Consider the following 23,125-nt stretch of genomic DNA (forward strand, 5'->3'; position numbering starts at 1 on the left):
TTGGGAGTGGAGAGCCCCAAGTCCCAGCCTCTGGCTCTCTGCAGCAAGTCCTTTCCAAGACTTTACAACTCTCCCTCTCCATACACGGTGCAGTACCTCAATATCCTAAGTACCTGTACATGTTAGCACTGACCCTTTGACCCAGCCAGGCCATGAGGTGCATGGTGGATTACAGACTGGTTAAAAGACTTAGCACAAAGACACCCCAAAAGCAAAGTACTTCCTCAGTAATTTTTGTACTAATTTGTTAAAATTGTAATACTTTTTATATATTGAGAAAAATAAGGTATGTTATTCAAATTAATTTCTGTTTAGAAAAGAATCAGTACTAGAAAATTTAATTTTAAGAAAACTGAAAACCATGTACATAGATTCCTGTTCTCATTTTGTGGTGGTATAGCCTAACCTTACTATAAAGACTCTGTTTTACAGCTGGCCTCTAGTCTAGTCTCTGGCCCCACACCTGAACTGAGAAAGGAACAGAACTTGACATTTGACATTGATTACATTGATCTAGGCTTGGAGGTCTGCCTTAAGAGAAAGATGTTTGCTGCAGAGTTCAGGACACACATTTCTCAGACAGAAACTGCTATGGTTTCCATCAAGGTGTGTGTGTGTGTGTGTTTGTGGTGGGGAGTCATTCTCATATTATTCTAAACAAAATATTGCTAGTTATTTAATTCTTTTTTCTCTCTTTTCTCCCCCTGACCCAGTTATGTTTGGTTCTACAGTAGGTCTCTGGGCTATTCATCCAGGCAGTCTAGGCAATGGGCTTCCTCTCCTGGTTGGCAACAGCCTCAAATTCAACCGGACATTGATTGACCATTTCCACAAGTTCTGAGCCACCATTGCCCCAGAATGTCTTGCATGCAGGACAGGTTGTAGGTACAGGGTTTTGTGGGTGGATTGGTGTCTAGGTGTCTCTTTCTGTAACCTACATTGTACTTCCTTGCTTCAAAGAGACTAGAACACAAGGGTGAAGGCCCCATTCAGGCACTGTCCACACCCAATGAGTTCTGTGGATGCTGTTCTCAGCAATGGGGCTCCATTCTCAGGTTTCAGAGAGTGACCCTCTGTGCTAGAGTCATCCTGAGTTGTTTAGGGAACTTCATGGGATGCCCTCAGCCCAAAACTCAACCAAATGCAACCCAGTCTTGCCACGGGAAGCCTTGCCTGGCTATAAAAGACGGCCAGTTCAGACTCCTTCACCTCCACTAGGATCACACTCAGAGATTCCAGGAAGTTTCAATTACACTAGATTTCCATACCACCTTCCAAAAGCCCCCCAATTTCAGCTGGTTCTCTTTCTATCCCTCTATTCTCCTCCGTACTGATCCTTCTGACTCCCAGACCCTCCCAGCCATATCTACCTGTAAATTTTATTATATTTACCCTTTCCCTAGGAGCTCCATGTGTCCCCCTTAGACCCTCCCTCTTTACCCAACTTCTCTGGGTCTGGGATTGTAGCTTGATAATTATTTACTTAATAGATAATATCCAATTATAAGAGAATAGATAGAATTTTTGTCTTTCTGGGTCTGTGTTACTTCACTTAGGATGATTTTTTTTTTCCTAATTCCATCTATTTTCCTGCAAATTTCATGGTGTCATCTTTTTAACAGTCAAGTATTACTCCATTGTGTAAGTGTACAACATTTTCTTTATCTATTCTTCAGTTAAGAGACATCTAGGTTGTTTCCAGTTTCTGGCTATTATGAGTAAAGCCACTAGAAACATGAAGTCTATCAAGTGTCCTTGTGGTAGGATGGAGCATTCTTTGAGTGTATAGCTGGGTCTTGACCTAGATGAATTCCCAATTTTCTAAGGAACTGCCATATTGAATCCCATGGAGGCTATACAAGATTGCATTCCTACCACCAATATTCCCCTTGCTCCATATCCTCTCCAGAAGGAGCTGCCACTTACGTTATTAATCTTATAGCCATTCTGACAGGTATAAGATGGAATCTCAAAGTCATTTTGACTTTTGTTTCTCTGATGGCTAAAGATGCTGAACATTTCTTTCTTTTATCTTTTCTATCAACTCTGTGAGTTTCACATCATGTACCCCAGTCCTACTCATCTCTCTGTCCCGTACCATCTGCCCTCTGCCCTTGCAACCTCCCCTTGCTGGGGGTGGGAGAGTGCAGGAAACAAAGCAAAGCATAGCTTAACATAGCATAGCATAGCATAGCATAGCATAGCATAGCATAGCATAGCATAGCATAGCATAGCATTAGCATAGAAAACATCTCATGGCAGAAGCTGTAGTGTGCCACAGTGTGTCCAATAGTATATCCCTCTGTCCACACATCTTCATTTGCAAATATTCATTGCAATGAGTCATTGATCTGGTTCGAGGACTCTGGCTTCTGTCACACCATCACTATTTGGATCTTCACTGGGACTTCTCCCAGTAATCCTGTTGTTGCCCTCAGTCATGGCAACCCTAGAGCTTTGGACTAGCAGAACCAGACCTTTCATTCTCTCCAATAGTTCACAAATGATGTAGAGTTTGGGGTGGGCCAACACAAAGCCCTGGATCTGGGCCTGGGTGGTAGCTGAGCTGGTCAATCCACTGGCTCTCTCACATCTGTACTATCAGAATGACCTCTCTAGCACTGCTCTGGCTAGCTCATCCAGTGCTGCCATCAGCAAGAGGCAGAGTTAACTCTCTAGCTCTCATGCCCTCTCATGCAGGCTTACCTGCACCCACACCTCCAGAGCCAGCTCCACTGTGTTGCCCAGAAGAGACACCGATCCCACTGTCCCAAGTGCTGCAGCGAGCAAGGGCTGGGCCAGATCTCCTGTTTTCACACTCTCAGAGCTGATTCATCCATGCTTTCACCATCAGGGCCAGCTCCACTGTGTTGCCTAGGCAAGGTGCAGAGCCTGTTCTCCAGAGTGCTACAGCCAGAAAGGAGCAGAACACTGAAAATTTCTTTTACTGTTTCTCAACCATTTGCAATTCCTTGGTTGAGAATTCTCTGTTTAGATCTGTACCATTTTTAATTGGGTTATTTGGTTTGTTGATATTTAGTTCCTTGAGTACTTTTTGTGTTTTAGATTATTAGACCTCTATCAGATGTGGAGTTGGTGAATTTTTCTTTTTGCCAGCTGCCATTTTGTTTTATTGCCAGTGACCTTTGCCTTACAGAAACTTTTCAGTTTCATGAGGTCCCATTTATTTTTTTTCTTTTTTTTTTTTTCATTTTTATTGGATATTTTATTTATTTACATTTCAAATGTTATTCCCCTTCCCAGTTTCCCCTCCACAAGCTCTTTATCCCTTTGCCCTTCCCCTGACTCTATAAGGGTGCTCTACCACCCTTCCATACACTCCTGCCTCAGCACCCTAGCATTCCCCTACTCTGGGTCATCGAGCCTCCACAGGAACAAGGGGCTCCCCTCCCAGTGATGCCTGCTAAGGCAGTTCTCTGCTACATATCTAGCTGGAGTCATGGGTCATCCCATGTGTACTCTTTGGTTGGTGGTTTAGTTACTGGGACGTTTGGGGATCCAGTTGATTGATATTATTGTTTTCCTATGGGGATGCATTTATTAATTGTTATTGATACCTGCACTATTAATGTTCTTTTCAGAAAGTTGCCTCCTGTGTCAAAGTTTTCAAGGCTATTTCTTGCTTTCCCTTCTCTCGGGTTCAGTGCATCTGGTTGTAATTGAGGTCTTTGATCTAACTGGACTTGAATTTTGTGCAGGATGATAAATGTGGATCTGTGTGCATTCTTGAACATGCAAACATCCAATTAGACCAGCACCATTTGTTAAAGATACTTTCTTTTTCCGATTATATATTTCGAACATCAGGTGACCGACCATAGCTGTGTGGATTTATGTGTAGGTCTTCAATTTGATTCTATTGATCAATGTGTCTGTTTTTCGTCCAATAAAATGTTTGTACTATTATAGCTCTGTAGCACAACTTAAAATCAGGAGTATTGATACCTCCAGGAATTCTTGTATTGTTCAGAACTGTTTTAACCATCCAGGATTTTTTGTTTTTCCATATGAAGTTTAAAAATTGTCCTTTCAAGCTGAAGGGGTCTGCAACCCTATAGGAGGAACAACAATATGATCTAAGCAGTACCCCCAGAGCTTGTATCTCTAGCTGCATATGTAGCAGAAGATGGCCTAGTCAGCCATCATTGGGAGGAGAGACCCTTGGTCTTGCAAAGATTATATGCCCCAGTACAAGGGAATGTCAGGGCCAGGAAATGGGAGTGGGTGGGTTGGGGAACAGGGTGGCGGGGAGTGTATAGGAAACTTTCGGGATAGCATTTGAAATGTAAATGAAGAAAATATCTAATAAAAAATTGTCCTTTCAAGGTCTGTAAAGAACTTTGTTGGAATTGTGATGGAGATTGAGTTGAATTTGTAGATTGCTTTTGATGAGAAGACCAGTTTTACTATGCTAATCTTACTTATCCATGGTCCTGGAAGGTCTTCCATTGTAAGGAGTCGCCCTCACATTCACCATTACAAGATGGCGCTGATGGCACTGGCACCCGTGTAATCAAACCATCTGTGCATGCGCCGGGGTAGTTTCCCACCCCATGTGCTCTGCCTTCCCCGTGACGACAACTCCGGCTGATGGGCTGCAGCCAATCAGGGAGCGACACATCCGAGGCGGAGGACAGTCCTCCATAAAAGGGACGGGTTTCCGCCATTCTAGGGATCTCTCTCTCTCTCTCTCTCTCTCTCTCTCTCTCTCTCTCTCTCTGGCTCTCTTCTCCACTGGCTCCTGAAGGGGTAAGCAATAAAGCTTGTGCCGCAGAAGATTCCGGTTGCCCTGAGCGTGTTCTTACCAGGGGGAACAAAAGCGCTGGCAATAAATGGCGCCGAAACCCGCGAGCTACTACATCACGGGGAAGGAGCAGTTAATGAAGTGTTCCCACAAAACAGACTGTTGAGAAGGATCCGGTGCGGATTCAGAACTCTTCAGCTGGGGAACTGTGGTAATGAAGTGTTCCCGCAAAACAGACTGTTGGGAAGGATCCAGTGTGGATTCAGAACTCTTCAGCTGGGGGACGGAGCAGAACCAGAACTGCAGAGAGACGCGTTACAGCTTTAAAAGGTATGTCTGGTCTTGAACTTTCTCTAGTGTTAAAAGCCTTTTTGTTCCTTTTCATATGTCAACAAGTGGTTAAGGTGGGGTGGAGAATTCTGGACAAAATTCAAGACAGTCTATCAGAAGTAAAGCAGGGAGAGAGAGCAGGAAAAAAGAGGAAACATGGTGCACCAAATAACTATACAGGCCTTTCCACGGGTCTTGAACCCGAGGAAAAGTTAAGAAGGAAAGAGGAGAAAAGAGACGAGTTTAAAGAGCCAGTTCTTAGTAGCTGTGAATCAGATGAAGAAATTAGCCCTTCTGAGGAAATAGACTTGGAGGAGGAAGCAGCTCGTTATGAGAGAGAAATGCGAGCTTATAGGTCAAGAAAGAAGCCAAAAGCGGCTGGCAAAGGCCAGCTTGCTGCTCGACCTCCGGGCAGTCGGCTTCAAAGTCATAGTGCACCTCCGCCCTATGCGGAGCCCCCGCCCTGCGTAGTGCGTCAGCCCTGTGCAGAGAGGCAGTGCGCGGACTTGTTCATTTCAAGAGAGGCACAAAGGAAGATACAACAGGCATTTCCGGTCTTTGAAGGAGCCGAGGGTGGGCGTGTTCACGCTCCGGTAGATTATACACAGATTAAAGAGCTTGCCGAATCGGTCCGTAAATATGGAGCCAATGCTAATTTTACCTTGGTGCAGTTAGACAGGCTTGCTGGCGAGGCATTAACTCCTGCCGACTGGCAAATGATTGCAAAAGCCTCTCTCCCCAGTATGGGCAAATATATGGAATGGAGAGCACTGTGGCAAGAGGCTGCACAAACGCAGGCCCGAGCAAATGCTGCCGCTTTGACTCCAGAGCAGAGAGATTGGACCTTTGACCTGTTAACGGGTCAGGGAGCTTATACCGCTGATCAAACAAATTATCACTGGGGAGCTTATGCCCAAATTTCCTCCGCGGCTATTAAGGCCTGGAAGGCGCTCTCCCGAACAGGTGAAGCCACTGGACAATTAACACCATGCTACAAAAGACATATCCTTTCCTACTTAAAACTTTAAGTCAGTGGGGTTTACAGATAGCCACAGAAAAGGTTCAAATTTCTGATACAGGACAATTTTTGGGCTCTGTGGTGTCCCCAAATAAGATTGTGCCCCAAAAGGTAGAGATAAGAAGAGATCACCTCCATACCTTAAATGATTTTCAGAAGTTGTTGGGGGATATTAACTGGCTCAGACCTTTTTTGAAGATTCCTTCCGCTGAGTTAAGGCCTTTGTTTGATATTTTAGAAGGAGATTCTCATATCTCCTCCCCTAGGGCTCTTACTCTAGCTGCTAGCCAGGCCTTACAAAAGGTGGAAGATGCCTTACACAATGCAAAATTACAACGTATTGAGGATTCGCAGCCTTTTAGTTTGTGTGTCTTTAAGACAGCACAATTGCCAACCGCAGTTTTGTGGCAGAATGGGCCATTGTTGTGGATCCATCCAAATGTATCCCCAGCTAAAATAATAAATTGGTATCCTGATGCAATTGCACAGCTCGCCCTTAAAGGCCTAAAAGCAGCGATCACCCATTTTGGACGAAATCCCTATCTTTTAATTGTACCTTATACCGCTGCACAGGTTCAGACCTTGGCAGCCACATCTAATGATTGGGCAGTTTTAGTTACCTCCTTTTCAGGACAAATAGATAACCATTATCCAAAACATCCAATTTTACAGTTTGCCCAAAATCAATCTGTTGTGTTTCCACAAATAACAGTAAGAAACCCACTTAAAAATGGGATTGTGGTATATACTGATGGATCAAAAACTGGCATAGGTGCCTATGTGGCTAATGGTAAAGTAGTATCCAAACAATATAATGAAAATTCACCTCAAGTGGTAGAGTGTTTAGTGGTTTTAGAAGTTTTAAAAACCTTTTTAGAACCCCTTAATATTGTGTCAGACTCCTGTTATGTGGTTAATGCAGTAAATCTTTTAGAAGTGGCTGGAGTGATTAAGCCTTCCAGTAAAGTTGCCAATATTTTTCAGCAGATACAATTAGTTTTGCTATCTAGAAGATTTCCTGTTTATAATACTCATGTTAGAGCCCATTCAGGCCTACCTGGCCCCATGGCTCTGGGAAATGATTTAGCAGATAAAGCCACCAAAGTGGTGGCTGCTGCCCTATCATCCCCGGTAGAGGCTGCAAGAAATTTTCATAACAATTTTCACGTGACGGCTGAAACATTACGCCGTCATTTCTCCTTGACGAGAAAAGAAGCCCGTGATATTGTTACTCAGTGTCAAAGCTGCTGTGAGTTTTTGCCAGTTCCTCATGTGGGAATTAACCCACGTGGTATTCGACCTCTACAGGTCTGGCAAATGGATGTTACACATATTTCTTCCTTTGGAAAACTTCAATATCTCCATGTGTCCATTGACACATGCTCTGGCATCATGTTTGCCTCTCCTTTAACCGGAGAAAAGGCCTCACATGTGATTCAACATTGCCTTGAGGCATGGAGTGCTTGGGGGAAACCTAAACTACTTAAGACTGATAATGGACCAGCTTATACATCTCAAAAATTCCAACAGTTCTGCCGTCAGATGGACGTAACCCACCAGACTGGACTTCCATACAACCCCCAAGGACAGGGTATTATTGAGCGGGCGCACCGCACCCTCAAATCCTATCTAATAAAACAGAAAGGGGGAGTCGAGGAGGCTCTACCCCGAGTACCAAGAATGTCTGTGTCTATGGCACTCTTTACACTCAATTTTTTAAATCTTGATGCTCATGGCCATACAGCGTCTGAACGTCATTGTTCAGAGCCAGATAGGCCCAAAGAAATGGTTAAATGGAAAGATGTTTTAAGTAACAAATGGAAAGGACCGGATCCTATTTTGATAAGATCCAGGGGAGCTGTTTGTGTTTTTCCACAGAATGAAGACAACCCATTTTGGATACCAGAAAGACTCACCCGAAAAATCCAGACTGACCAAGGGAATCCTGATGTCCCTCATCGTGGTGATGCCCAGGGCGACAACAACAAAGGGAGAGCAGTGTTGGGAGATACAGAATTGGACGGCTAAATTTGAACAGACCCTTCAAAAATTGAGACTTGCCCCACGCACTTGGACCTGTCCCTGACCTAAGGACTATCTTCTCAACATTTTTCTTCTTTAAAGAATGGGTGGGGGTGGGATTATTTGGAGCTGTTCTTTGCTGTGGATTAGTGTTGCTTCTCTGGTTGGTCTGTAAGCTTAAGGCCCAAACTAGGAGAGACAAGGTGGTTATTTCCCAGGCGCTTGCAGCACTAGAACATGGTGCTTCCCCTGATATATGGTTATCTATGCTTAAGCAATAGGTCGCTGGCCACACAGCTCTTGCACCCCACGAGGCTAGTCTCATTGCATGGGATAGAGTGAGTGTGCTTCAGCAGCCCGAGAGAGTTGCACGGCTAAGCACTGCAGTAGAAGGGCTCTGCGGCATATATGAGCCTATTCTAGGGAGACATGTCATCTTTCAAGAAGGTTGAGTGTCCAAGTGTCCTTCCCCCAGGATAAACAACACGGGAGCGGACCAAGACCCCTTCGGGTGATGAGCCTGGGAGGAGGTTTTGTGTAAAGCCCCTATTTTGCACACTGGGGATTTGACCTCTATCTCCACTCTCATTAGAATGGGTGGCCTATTGCTCTTAAATAAAAGAAAAGGGGGAGATGTAAGGAGCCGCCCTCACATTCGCCATTACAAGATGGCACTGATGGCACTGGCACCCGTGTAATCAAACCATCTGTGCATGCGCCGGGGTAGTTTCCCACCCCATGTGCTCTGCCTTCCCCGTGACAACAACTCCGGCGGATGGGCTGCAGCCAATCAGGGAGCGACACATCCGAGGCGGAGGACAGTCCTCCATAAAAGGGACGGGTTTCCGCCATTCTAGGGATCTCTCTCTCTCTCTCTCTCTCTCTGGCTCTCTTCTCCACTGGCTCCTGAATGGGTAAGCAATAAAGCTTGTGCCGCAGAAGATTCCGGTTGCCCTGAGCGTGTTCTTACCAGGGGGAACAAAAGCGCGGGCAATATTCCATTTTCTGATATTTTCTTCAGTTTCTTTCTTCGTGACTTGAAGTTCTTATCAAACAAGTCTTTCACTTGCTTGATCAGAGTTACCCTAAGATATTTTATATTATTTGGGGCTATTGTGAAAGGTGTTCTTTCCCTGATTTCTTTCTCAATCTGTTTGTCCTTTGTATAAAGGAGGGTTACTGACTTATGTGAGTTCATCTTGTATCCAGCCACTTTGCTGAAAATGTTTATCAACTTGGAGGAGTTCTCTGGTAAAATTTTGGATGTCACTTATATATAGTATCATATCATCTGTGAATAGTGATACTTTGGCTTATTCCTTTCAAGCTTGTATCTCCTTCAGTTTTCTATTTCTTCAACTAAAACTTCAAGTACTGAATTGACTAGACAATCTTGTCTTGTTCCTGATTTTAGTGAAATTGTTTTGGGATTCTCTCTTTTTAATTTGATGTTGGCTATAGCCTTGTTATAAATTTTCTTTATTACATTGAGGTATGTCTCTTATATCTCTGATCTCACCTGGAAATTTATCATGAAGAGATATTGGATTTTGTTAAAGGCTTTTTTGGCATCTAATGAGATAGTCATATGGGTATTTTTTTCTTTCCATTTATGTGTATGGTGAATTACATTGACTTATTCTTGTATGTTGAACTGTCCTTGCATTCTGGAATGAAACCTATTTGATCATGGTGGATAATCTTTTTGATATGTTATTGTTTTGATGTGTTTTGATCTGGAGACTGATAGACGTCCTGGGCAGGGAACATGTTGGTGCAGGAAAGTCTGTTACTACTATGACAGGAATGCTTGGAAATTACCATTATGGACAAAGCCACCCAAGGAAGCCTCACTGAATCTGCATGACTCAAAATTTGCTGTTCAACTATAGTTCTAAGTCAGTGCTGAGAAGACCAAGTACCACCATGATGACTACATTAAATTCTTACATTATATTGCCCAGACTACATGTCTGAGTATCGCATGAAGATATAGAGATTAAATGTTGGTGAGTTTTGTCCAGTATTTGATGGCTTCTTTGAGTTCTGTTGGTTGTCTACTGATGGCTCTTTGACAGGTGCAGCAGGTGCACATTGCTGTGAACTAGGTGTCATACAAAGAAGTCTGAAGCATTTGGCTTCTGTTTCATCAGTGATACTATTTCAATCTTCTTGAAACTGTTCAAGTGTCATCAAAGGGTGCTGTATATTGACATTTAAATTCACTATGGGGATGGCACAGAAGAGGTCTTCTGTACCACGTCATGACTGTGTCCTTTTATAAATACCGAAAGTACTTCCCAGGAACTGGGGGCCTACAGAATATTAGGGATGTCAAAGGCAAGTTCTATTCTGTTAACTAACATGAGATGAGACCAATAATGAGTCTCATGAAGCCATTTCCAAGCCCATCATATCCAAAGTAATGGAGAAGTTCCTACCAAGTGCAGTGGCCTTACAATTGGGCTCAGATTCCTGGTACATGAAGTAGTTAGATTGTTTCTATCTGACCATCAAAGATAGAATGCCCAATGTTTGGAGTTTGTCAAGAGTCTCAACTTGCCTCTGTTAATGCTGTAAGGAGGGGCCATCCATAAAGACACTCTGTGCTAGATGTAAGAAACAGCTCTGGCCCTGGACACAGAGATTCCTAATGAGCTACCATATAGTGACTACTTTGAATACGTTGGACCATATTTTAAGCACAACAGTCTTTCCAATATGACTAACAAGAACACTGATGAAAACCTGGAAAACATCAAGCAGTTGATTTTTGAGAACTAGAGAATGCTCTCCCATGCCCCTGGGGTCCAAATGCAGGTAATACCTGAAGATGACATCATAGATGGGAATGGAAAAAGAGGATAAGGAAGATCCTGATGAACACATCTCCATCTGCTTCTCTGACAAGGATATTGTCTGAAAGAAAGACTTTTCCAATTCAGATGAGGAGGATGAAGGTGGTCACAAGAACTTTTCTAATTAAAAAAAGCTAAAAGAGTCAAAACAGAGGATAAAACAGAGAGAGATCCAGAAGAGGAAAAAGAAGTCACAGAAGAGGGGTAAACCAAAGAGGAGAAGCCAGAAGTCAGATGCCAAAACAATCAAAGAAGCGGTCAAGCTGGCCTGAGCAAGATCTGCAGCTCTGACCTGTTCCCCAAGTCCCTCATTTTTCCACAGTCTCTTAGATTTTATTCTATTCTCTATTAATTCATATGAAATATATTAAATATAATATTCTCAAAGACTAAATAGGAAATAGGGACTAGAGTCTGGGGCAGTGGTGCTGGGGAGCTCTTCCCAAAAATTACTTTGCCCATCCTGTCCCAGGTCTTCATTTTGAACCATGCAAGGTATGAATGGAAAGAAAACAACCACAAGGCAAAATCCTGAAGTGCTCAGTGACAACTTAGGATCTCTGCTCAGATGTTCTTACTGAGCTTCTAGAAGGGATGACTGGGTCTTTTGGGACTCTTTATTTGGGCTAAGGTAATACAAGCCATTTTTTATTAGTTCTGTGTATAGCTTCCCAGGAGTCTCAGGCAAGCAAAACAACTCATGTTGCCCTGTCTCGCCTACTTCTGCAGGTAGGGATGGTTTGTCTAACTTTCTTTTTTAAATGGTTTCATGTTATGAGACTCTTTGTAATAAAACAGCACATTTCCATTAAAAATCGTTTATCTAATCTTGATTTAACTGTAGTTAGTGGTGCCTACCAAAAAGATTATCCATCATTTTTTGAATTTCCAATTTTATAGAGTACAGATTTTGGAAGTATGGCCTAGTGATATTTTTTAGATTTCCTTGGTATATTTTTGTGTCCCCCTTTTGATTTCTGATTTGTTAATTTAGATATTGTCTCTACACCTTTTAGTTTGTTTGGATATGTGTTTGTCTGTCTTCTTGATTTTCTTAAAGAACTTTTTTTTTCTGATACTTTGTATTGTTTTCTTTGTTTCTATTTTATTGATTTCATCCCTGAGTTTATTTCCTGCTGTCTATCTCCTCTTGGGTGTGCTTACTTCTTTTTGTTCTAGAGCTTTCAGGTGTTCTGTTAAGTTGCCAGTATACGAACTCTCTTTATGAGGGCACATAGTGTCATGAACTTCCCAAATAGCACCGTTTTTACTGTGTCCATAAGCTCAGGTATGCTGTGACTTCATTTTCATTGAATTCTAGGAAGTCTTTAATTCCTGTCGGTCTGTCTTGGCCTATTTTTCAGTGAGCAGAGAGCTGTTCAGTTTCCATGAGTTTGCAAGCTTTCTGTTGTTTCTGTTGTTGATATAGAGCTCTAAGCCTGATAGGATGCAGGGAGTTATTTCAATTTTCTTGTATCTATTGAGACTAGCTGTGTGTCTGATTCTCTGGTCAGTTTTGGAGAAAGTTCTGTGAGGTGCTGAGAAGAAGGGATATCTTTTTGTTTGGATAGAATATTCAGTAAGTATCTGTCGGGTTCATTTGGTTTATAACGCAGTTAGCTCCAGCACTTCTATTTAGCATTTTGTCTAAATGACCTGTCTGTTGGTGGGAGTGGGGTATTCAAGTCTCCCACTATCAGTGTGTAAAGTGAAATATGTGATTTAAGCTGTAGTAGTGTTTCTTCTACAGAAATGGGTGCCCTTGTGTTTGGGGAACTGCTATCAAAAATTGAAATGTAGTTTTGATGACTTTTTCCTTTGATGAGTATGTGGTGTCCTTCCACACCTCTTTTGAATAATTTTGGTTTAAAGTCTGTTTGTTAGGTATTAAAATGGTTACACCAGCTTTCTTCTTAGTTCTTTCTGCATGGAATATCTTTTTCAAATCCTTTACTCTGAGTCTATTACTACAATGCATATCCTTAATGTTGATGTATGTTTCTTGTATGTAGCAGAAGGATGGATCATCTTTCACATCCATCTCCTAGTTTGTGTCTTTTTATTGGAAAATTGAGGCCATTGACATTGAGAGATATCAATGACCAATAATTGTTAATTCCTATTATTTTGTTGGGGGGATGTATGCGTGTTTCCCTTCATTTGTTTTTTTCTGGTATGAGATTGTTCATTTCCTATGTTCCATTGTTAATGTTAACCTTGGTTTGGGGGTTTTGTTCTAGCATCTTCTGTAGCAATGGAATTATAGATAGACATTGTTTAAATTTGATTTATCATGGAACATATTATTTTCTCCAGCTATAATGATTGAAAGTTTTGCTGGGTAATGGTCTTTTCTTGTGCTTCAGTTGAGTTGGATTATTCAGGGCCTGAAGGGGTTGGGTAGCTGAGCTGTAATGGAGACATATTTCCCTAGCTGTTACTGATTGTGTTCTTATGCTGGCATCTAGGCATCTGAGTTTGAGGTAATCATAGGTCTAGGTGCTGATTTCTGGGTTTGTCTTTGTTGAGTGGGTGTTTTGTTCCACAGATTCTATTTCCTCTCTGGATTTTCAGAGAATGTGTTGTTAATTTTATTGGCCTCTTTGGCTGCTGTATTCATGGGAATGCTTGCTGGTGTTAGAGGCTGGGGAAAGGGCAAGGCCAGGGTGAGATGGTCTGTTGCAGCACGAGGTGGGACTCTGAGGATTAGGTCTTGGGGAACAAAGAACTGAAAAGGTCTGAGGCTAGACTACCTGGTCATCTGACCGCTTTGGCCTTTGGTTGAGTAGGGCATGTCTGCCCAAGTTGGGGGTTGGGGGGATACACAGTAATAGCATGGAGTGGAGGCCAGAGAGGATGTTCTGTGGGATCCACAGAAGGAGTAGACAGGGAGAAGGGAGGTTGCAGCTGGTGTTCTATTTCACTACTAGGGGCAATCCTGAGAATTAGGCCTGGAGATCAGAGCAAGTGGGGAAGATCCATGAATAGCCTACCTACTCTTCTAAAATGTGTTAATTCTTAGTTGGTGCATTCTTAATATATCTGTCCCAGTTTAAGTGCAAGTGGGCATTAAACACAAAAAAACAAATAGCTGGTCCTTATTTGTGAAGCTAACAATTTTCCCAATGTTCCAAAGATTTATGATCTTAAGATTTGTAGTAGACTCAAATACTTTATTATACTGTGTTATGTATTGCTAACTACACAGATAATATAACTATATAATCCAAAAAAAAAAAAAAAACCAAACAGAAAAGAGAAAGTGAGGGAGGAAGGGAGAGAGATGAAGAGAAAGGGAAGGACAAGAATGAAAAGAAAGATAAGGAGGTGGGGAGGAAGCAGAGGAGGAGGAAGAGGCAGAGGAGGAGGATAGGGATGAAGAGAGATGTATTACTTTCCTTTACCTTAGTATTAATGAATTTAGGTCTCTCTGTACACTTGGATTAGACATTTGATCTCTCTAAGCCTGCTTGCTCTTCTAGAAAATGTAGGTAGCCATGCGACATCAGACCTATTTTAACTCAAAGAAAGTAATTAATTGGAAGAACTTTAGAAAATGGCATTTGCATTTCTCTGATCCCATCAATCAAACACAACTGATATTTTTATACACATCTTTCCAAATTTTTTCCCAATGAATAAGCATTGATAGTAGTAAACAGAATACAGATAGAAACTTTGCACTAACAAAGCCAGAGGGAGCTTACTTAGGATGGCTGCTATCCTCATCCTTTTGTGTCCAAAGCACTTTTGAAGTTCTTGTTAAACAAAAAACTTCCAGGTCACATTTTATCATTCTCTGCCTCATATACTTTGCTTGGGTTTTCCAATTTCCTTATGGGTATAGTGGTGACAACTTCTGGTCACTGCTCCATAGGGTCTGAGGGATCCTGTGACTCTCCTGCTTCTCATTTCAGCATCACTGAAAAGGAACTTCTCTCAGAACTCCCCCCAAGCCTTCCCTGGAAGCATCTGAGACCTTAAAAAGGAATTCTTTCTTGAGCACAAACCTCCTCTATGTTTGAAGGTCCAGAATTCATACTAACCTTCCTGCCCACATTGGTTTCTGCCTAGTCATCAGCTAGCTCAGTGGAATTTTTCTTGCTAATGTGTCCTTCAGTACCTGCCTATCCCTGGGCAAAGCTGAGATGGTCACTGAACCATAGCTAGTTGATGTCTCTAGTCTCATCCTAAGGGGTATCATAATGCCCTCTCTAATGCTCTGCCAAGTGGGAGCTGGTAGGCCTAGCCTCATTTGGAGATTGCATCTACTCTTTTTGGCTAGATCCTGGGCCCATCCTCATTAGCCTAACCTTCCTGCTTGGCAATAATCCTACAACATTCACAACTCTCTGAGTGCTATTAGGCTGAACTTTTTATAATTACATATTTGGTTAACCTCTGGACACCTCTGTGATTTTTCAATAGCTATTCCTTGCTATGCTGGTTGGGGTCCAAGGAAGCCAGAAGCTGGAAAGAATCCAGATGTTCCTGAACAGAAGAATGGATACAGAAAAATTGATACATTTACACAATGGAGTATTACTCAGCTATTAAAAACAATGAAATTATGAAATTTTTAGGCAAATGGATGGATCTGGAGGATATCATCCTGAGTTCGGTAACCCAATCACAAAAGAACACACATGATATGTACTCACTGATAAGCAGATATTAGCCCAGAAGCTCGGCATACCCAAGATACAATTCACAAACCACATGAAACTCAAGAATGAAGACCAAAGTGTGGATACTTTGATCCTCCTTAGAAGGGGGAATAAAATACCCATTGGAGGAGTTACAGAGACAAAGAGTGGAGCAGAGAATGAAGGAATGACCATGCAGAGACTACCCCACTTGAGGATCTATCCCATAAACAATCACCAAACCCAGACACTACTGTGGATGCCAACATGTGCTTGCTGACAGGAGCCTGAAATAGATCTCTCCTGAGAGACTCTGTTAGTGCCTGACAAATACAGACGAGGATCCTTACAGACATCTATTGAACTGAGCACAGGGTCCCCAATGAAGGAGCTAGAGAAAGTACCCAAGGAAGTGAAGGGTTTTGCAGCCACATAGGAGGAACAACAATATGAACTAACCAGTAACTCCAGAGCTCCCAGGGACTAAACCACCAACCAAAGAATACATATGGTGGGACTCCTGGCTCCAGCTGCTTATGTAGCAGAGAATGACCTACTCGTTCATCAATGGGAGGAGAGGACCCTAGTCCTGTGAAGGCTCTAAGCCCCAGTGTAGATGAATGCCAGGGCCAGGAAGCAGGATTGGGTCCTTTGGTGAGCAGGAGGAGAGCAGAGGATATAGGGGGTTTTCAGAGGGGAAACCAGGAAAGGGGAAACATTTGAAATGTAAATAAAGAACATATCTAATTAAAAAATCAAAACCAAACAATGATGTCATGAAATTCACAGGTAAATGGATGGATATATAAAATATCATGCTGAGTGAGGTAACTCAGTCATAAAAGACCACATATGGTAAGTACTCACTGATAAGTGGGTATTACGTAAAGAGCATGGAATACTCACAATACAACTAACAGACCACATGAAACTTAAGAAGAAGGAAGAACAAAGAGTGAATGCTTCAGTCCTACCTAAACTGGGAAGAAAATGATCAAGGGAAGTAGAGGTTGGGAGAGACTTGGAAGGAAAAGAAGTGGGAGGGGGAGAGCAGAAGAATCAGGTATGGGAGAAGATGGAAGAGAGGATCAGGAAACTGAACAGAGGTGTGTAGCAATGGGGGATGAGGAACTGGGGGTAGCAAAGAGAAAGTTCCAGATGCCAGGAAAGCAAGAGCTTCCCAGGACCCCACAGGGATGACATTTGCTTCAAGAGGGGGAGCGAGAACCTCTGGAGACCATATCCAGAAGTTAGGAATGCACACACCCCCACGTTGAGGGATGGGGCCAATCATCCATCTCCAAAATTTTAACCCAGAATTGCTCCTATCTAAAGGAAATACAGGGACAAAGAGTAGAGCAAAGACTGAAGGAAAGGCCATCCAGAGACTGCCCCACCTGGGGATCCATCCCACATGCAGATACCATACCCAGACACTATTGCTGATGCCAAGAAGTGCTTGCTTACAGGAGCCTGATTCAGCTGTCTCCTGAGTGGTTCTGCAGGATCCTGACCAATACAGACATGGATGATCTCAGCCAACCATCAGATTGAGCACAGGTACCCCAATGGAGGAGTTAGGGGAAGAACAGTGTGATGGTTTGTCTATTCTTGGACCAGGGAGTGGCACCATTTGGACGTGTGACCTTGTTGGAATAGGTGTGACCTGGTTGGAGTAGGTGTGTCACTGTGGGTATGGGCTTAAGATCCTCACCCTAATTTCCTGAAAGTCAGTCTTCCACTAGCAGCCTTTGGATGAAGATGTAGAACTCTCAGCTCCTCCTGCACCGTGCCTGCCTGGATGCTGTCATGCTCCCCACCTTGATGGTAATGGACTGAACCTCTGAATCTGTAAGCCAGCCCCAATTAAATGTTGTTTTTTATAAGACTTGCCTTGGTCATGGTGTCTGTTCACAGCAGTAAAACCCTAACCAATACAGATGGAAAGAGCTAAAGGGGCCTTATCTGGCATCAATGGGAGGGGAGGCCCTTGCTCCTGTGAAGGCGTATTGCCCCAGTGTAGAGGAATACTAGGCCAGTGAGGTGGGAATGGGTGGGTGGGTAGGAGCTCCTTCATGGAAGCAAAGTAAGAGGATGGGATAAGGGGTTTGTAGAGGGTAAACTGGGAAAGGAGGTAACATTTGAAATGTAAATAAATAAAATATCTAACTAAAAAAATGAAAAAAAAGAAAAGAAAAAGAAAGAACAATATAAAGTTGTTTCCGTGAGGACTGTGGTAGAAACTGGACTAGAAAGCAAAACCATGGGAACTTAGAACACCTGGATCTTAGTCCCACGGTTCCTAAGGCTGCTAGTGTGAGCTCAGTATTCAAACTCACCTAGTATCAAGCTGCCCACAGGGCTCTATGTGTTTGAAGGCACTCCTGCTGTTTGAACTTAGCCTTGTAAAAGAAAGAGAATTAAGCAAGAACTACCTATTTCAGTTAGTAGCAGAAAGAGAGAGAGAGACTGAGGGAGGGAGGGAGGGAGGGAGGGAGGGAGGGAGGGAGGGAGGAAGGAAGGAAGGAAGGAAGGAAGGAAGGAAGGAAGGAAGGAAGGAAGAACAAAACATTTAGCTTTGTGAAGTCTCCTTTTAGTGTGTCCCTGTGGAAGATAAAGATGTAAACATTGGGATTCCCGGATCCCTCAGAGACTAGTCTACACTGGTGAGAGTGTGGACTACAGAAGTTACACAGCTTCTGGAACAGGCAGAAGCAACACAGCTTCTGAGGCAGACCCCATTTCGGGCTCCAGACATCAGAGCACCTTCCCTGCCAGAGGAGAGGTGTCCTCCCTGCCCGGGAGGGCTTTGCCATAGCACCTGGAGGAACCATCTTGGTTCCCAGATCCCTCAGAGACTAGTCTGCCCAGGTGAGAGTGTGGAATACAGAACCCTCACAGCTTTTGGGACAGGCCCTGTTTCTGCCTTCATCGTGGGCCAGGAGGAAGGTCTGAATGCCAGATATCTGTGCACCTTCCCTGCAAGTGGAGAGCTTGCCTGCAGAGAGTACTCTGACCACTGAAACTCAGGAGAGATCTAGTCTCCCAGGTCTGCTGACAGAGGCTGACAGAATAACGGGAGGAACAAGCTCCAACCAGAGACAACTATAACAACTAACTCCAGAGATTACCAGATGGCAAAAGAAAAATGTAAGAATCTTACTAACAGAAACCAAGACCACTCATCATCATCAGAACCCAGAACTCCCACCTCATCCAGTCCTGGATACACCAACACACCTGAAAAGCTAGACCCAGATTAAAAGCATAATCTCATGATGATGGTAGAGGACATCAAGAAGGACTTTAATAACTCACTTAAAGAAATACAGGAGAACACTGCTAAAAAGATAGAAGTCCTTAAAGAAAAAAAGGAAAACACAACCAAACAAGTGATGGAATTGAACAAAACCATACAAGACCTAAAAATGGAAGTAGAAACAATAAAGAAAACAGAAAGTGAGTCAATGCTGGAGATAGAAACCCTAGGAAAGAAATCTGGAACCATAGATGTGAGCATCAACAACAGAATACAAGAGATGGAAGAGAGAATCTCAGGTGTAGAAGATTCCATAGAGAACATGGGCACAACAATTAAAGAAAATGAAAAATGTGAAAAGATCCTAACTCAAAACATCCAGGAAATCCAGCACACAATGAGAAGACTAAACCTACGGATAATAGGAGTAGATAATGATGAAGATTTTCAACTTAAACGGCCAGCAAATATCTTAAACAAAATTATAGAAGAAAACTTTCCAAACCTAAAGAAAGAGATGCCCATGAACATTCAACAAGCCTACAGAACTCCAAATACACTGGGCCAGAAAAGAAATTCTTTCTGACACATAATAATAAAAACAACAAATGCACTAAATAAAGAAAGAATATTAAAAGCAGTAAGGGAAAAAGATCAAGTAACAAATAAAGGCAGCCCTATTAGAATTACACCAGACTTCTCACCAGAGACTACGAAAGCCAGAAGATCCTGGACAGATGTTATACAGACACTAAGAGAAAACAAATGCCAGCCCAGGCTACTATACCCGACCAAACTCTCAATTACCATAGATGGAGAAACCAAAGTATTCCATGACAAAATCAAATTCACACATTATCTTTCCATGAATCCAGCCCTTCAAAGGATAATAACAGAAAAAAAAAAATACAAGGATCAAAACTACACCCTAGAAAAAGCAAGAAAGTAATCCTTCAACAAACCTAAAAATGACAGCCAAAAGAACAGAATGCCAAATCTAACAACAAAAATAATAGGAAGCAACAATTACTTTTCCTTATTATTTCTTAATATCAATGGACTTAATTCCCCAATAAAAAGATATAGACTAACAGACTGGCTATACAAACAGGACCGAACATTCTGCTGCTTACAGGAAGCCCATCTCAGGGAAAAAGACAGACACAACCTCAGAGTGAAAGGCTGGAAAACAATTTTCCAAGCAAATAGTCTGTAGAAACAATCTGGAGTAGCCATTCTAATATAGAATAAATTCAACTTTCAACCTAAAGTTATCGAAAAAGACAAGGAGGGGCACTTCATACTCATCAAAGTTCAAATCTTCCAAGAGGAACTCTCAATTCTGAATATCTATGCTCCAAATGCAAGGGCAGCCACATTCATTAAAGAAACCTTAGTAAAGCTCAAAGCACACATTGTCCCTCACACAATAATAGTGGGAGACTTCAATACCCCACTTTCATCAATGGACAGATCATGGAAACAGAAACTAAACAGAGACACAGTGAAACTAACAGAAGTTATGAAACAAATGGATCTAACAAATAACTACAGAACATTTGTATCCTAAAACAAAAGGATATACCTTCTTCTCAGCACCTCATGGTACCTTCTCCAAAACTGATCATATAATTGGTGACAAAACAGGCCTCAACAGATATAAAAATATTGAAATTGTCTCATGCATCCTCTCAGATCACCATGTACTAAGGTTGACGTTCAATAACAACATAAATTATAGAAAGCCAACATTCACATGGAAACTGAACATCATACTCCTCAATGAAACCTTGGTCAAGGAAGGAATAAAGAAAGAAATTAAAGATTTTTTAGAATTTAATGAAAATGAAGCCACAACATACCCAAAGTTAGGGGAAACAATGAAAGCATTTATGAGGAAAATGCATAGCTCTCAGTGCCTCCAAAAAGAAGCTAGAGAGAGCACAAACTAGCAGCTTGACAACACACCTAAAATCTCTAGAACAAAAGGAAGCAAACTCACCCAAGAGGAGTAGACAGCAGGAAATAATCAAACTCAGGGGTAAAATCAACCAAGTGGAAACAAGAAATATTCAAAGAATCAACCAATAGAGGAGCTGGTTCTTTGAGAAAAATCAACAAGATAGATAAACCCTTAGCCAGACTCACTAGAGAGCAAAGGGACAGCATCCTAATTAACAAAATCAGAAATGAAAAAGGAGACATAACAACAGATCCTGAAGAAATCCAAAACATCATCAGATCCTTCTACAAAAGGCTATATTCAACAAAACTGGAGAACCTGGATGAAATGGACAAATTTCTAGACAGATACCAGGTACCAAAGTTAAATCAGGATCAGGTTAATGACCTAAACAGTCCTATATCCCCTAAAGAAATAGAAGCAGTCCCAACCAAAAAAAAAAAAAAAGCCCAGGACCAGATGGGTTTAGTGCAGAGTTCTATCAGACCGTCAAAGAAGATCTAATTCCAGTTCTTGACAAACTATTCCACAAAATAGAAGCAGAATGTACTCTACCCAACTCGTTCTATGAAGCCACAATTACTCTCATACCTAAACCACAGAAAGACCCAACAAAGATAGAGAAATTCAGACTAATTTCCCTTATGAATATCAATGCAAAAATACTCAATAAAATTCTCGCTCACCGAATCCAAGAACACATAAAAACAATCATCCATCCTGACCAAGTAGGTTTCATTCCAGGGATACAGGGATGGTTTGATATATGGAAATCTATCAACATAATCCACTATATAAACAAACTCAAAGACAAAAACCACATGATCATCTCCTTAGATGCGGAGAAAACATTTGACAAAATTCAACACCCATTCATGATAAAAGTCTTGGAAAGATCAGGAATTCAAGGCCCATACATAAACATGATAAAAGCAATCTACAGCAAACCAGTAGCCAATATCAAAGTAAATGGTGAGAAGCTGGAAGCAATCCCACTAAAATCAGGGACTAGACAAGGCTGTCACTTTCTCCCTACCTATTCAATATAGTACTTGAAGTCCTAGCCAGAGCAATTCCTGAACAAAAGGAGATCAAGGGATAAAAGTTGGAAAGGAAGAAGTCAAAATATCACTATTTGCAGATGGTATGATGTTGTATATAAGTGACCCTAAAAATTCCACCAGAGAACTCCTAAACCTGATAAACAGCTTCAGTGAAGTAGCTGGATATAAAATTAACTCAAACAAAGCAATGGCCTTTCTCTACACAAAGGATAAACAAGCTGAGAATGAAATTCAGAAACAACACCCTTCACAATAGTCACAAATATTATAAAATACCTTGGCGTGACTCTAACTAAGGAAGTGAAAGATCTGCATGATAAGAACTTCAAGTCTCTGAAGAAAGAAATCAAAGAAGATCTCAGAAGATGGAAAGATCTCCCAAGCTCATGGATTGGCAGGATCAATATAGTAAAAATGGCTATCTTGCCAAAAGCAATCTACAGATTCAATGCAATCCCCATCAAAATTCCAACTCAATTCTTCAATGAATTAGAAAGGGCAATCTGTCAATTCATCTGGAATAACAAAAAAAACTAGGATAGCAACAACTTTTCTCAAGGATAAAAGAACCTCTGGGGGAATCACCATGCCCAACCTAAAGCTGTACTGCAGAGCAATTGTGAAAAAAACTGCATGGTACTGGTATAGTGACAGACAAGTAGACCAATGGAATAGAATTGAAGACCCAGAAATGAATCTACACACCTATGTCACTTGATCTTTAACAAGGGAGCAAAAACCATCCAGTGGAAAAAAGACAGCATTTTCAACAAATGGTGCAAGCACAACTGGCGGTTATCATGTAGAAGAATGCGAATTGATCCATTCCTATCTCCTTGTACTAAGGACAAATCTAAGTTGATCAAGGAACTCCACATAAAACCAGAGACAGGGAAACTTATAGAGGAGAAAGTGGGGAAATGCCTCGAAGATATGGGCACAGGGGAAAAATTCCTGAAAAGAACAGTAATGGCTTGTAAGATCAAGAATCGACAAATGGGACCTCATAAAATTGCAGTTTCTGTAAGACAAAAGACACTGTCAATAAGACAAAAATCCAACAACAGATTGGGAAAGGATCTTTACCAATCCTAAATCAGATAGCGGACTAATATCCAATATATATAAAGAACTCAAGAAGGTGGACTCAAGAAATCCAAATACTCCCATTAAAATTGGGGCTAAAATTAAACAAAGAAT

The 23,125-nt window shown here is 41.8% G+C and overlaps 1 pseudogene; it reads left to right on the forward strand.

Annotated features, from left to right (window-relative positions):
- Positions 1–9,859: 9,859 nt before the first annotated feature.
- Positions 9,860–11,265, forward strand: LOC110309638 (histone deacetylase 1 pseudogene; annotated as a pseudogene).
- Positions 11,266–23,125: the final 11,860 nt, after the last annotated feature.

Source organism: Mus caroli, unplaced genomic scaffold (assembly GCF_978045245.1).
Source record: "Mus caroli unplaced genomic scaffold, Mus_caroli_1 scaffold_12, whole genome shotgun sequence".
Classification (NCBI taxonomy): domain Eukaryota; kingdom Metazoa; phylum Chordata; class Mammalia; order Rodentia; family Muridae; genus Mus; species Mus caroli.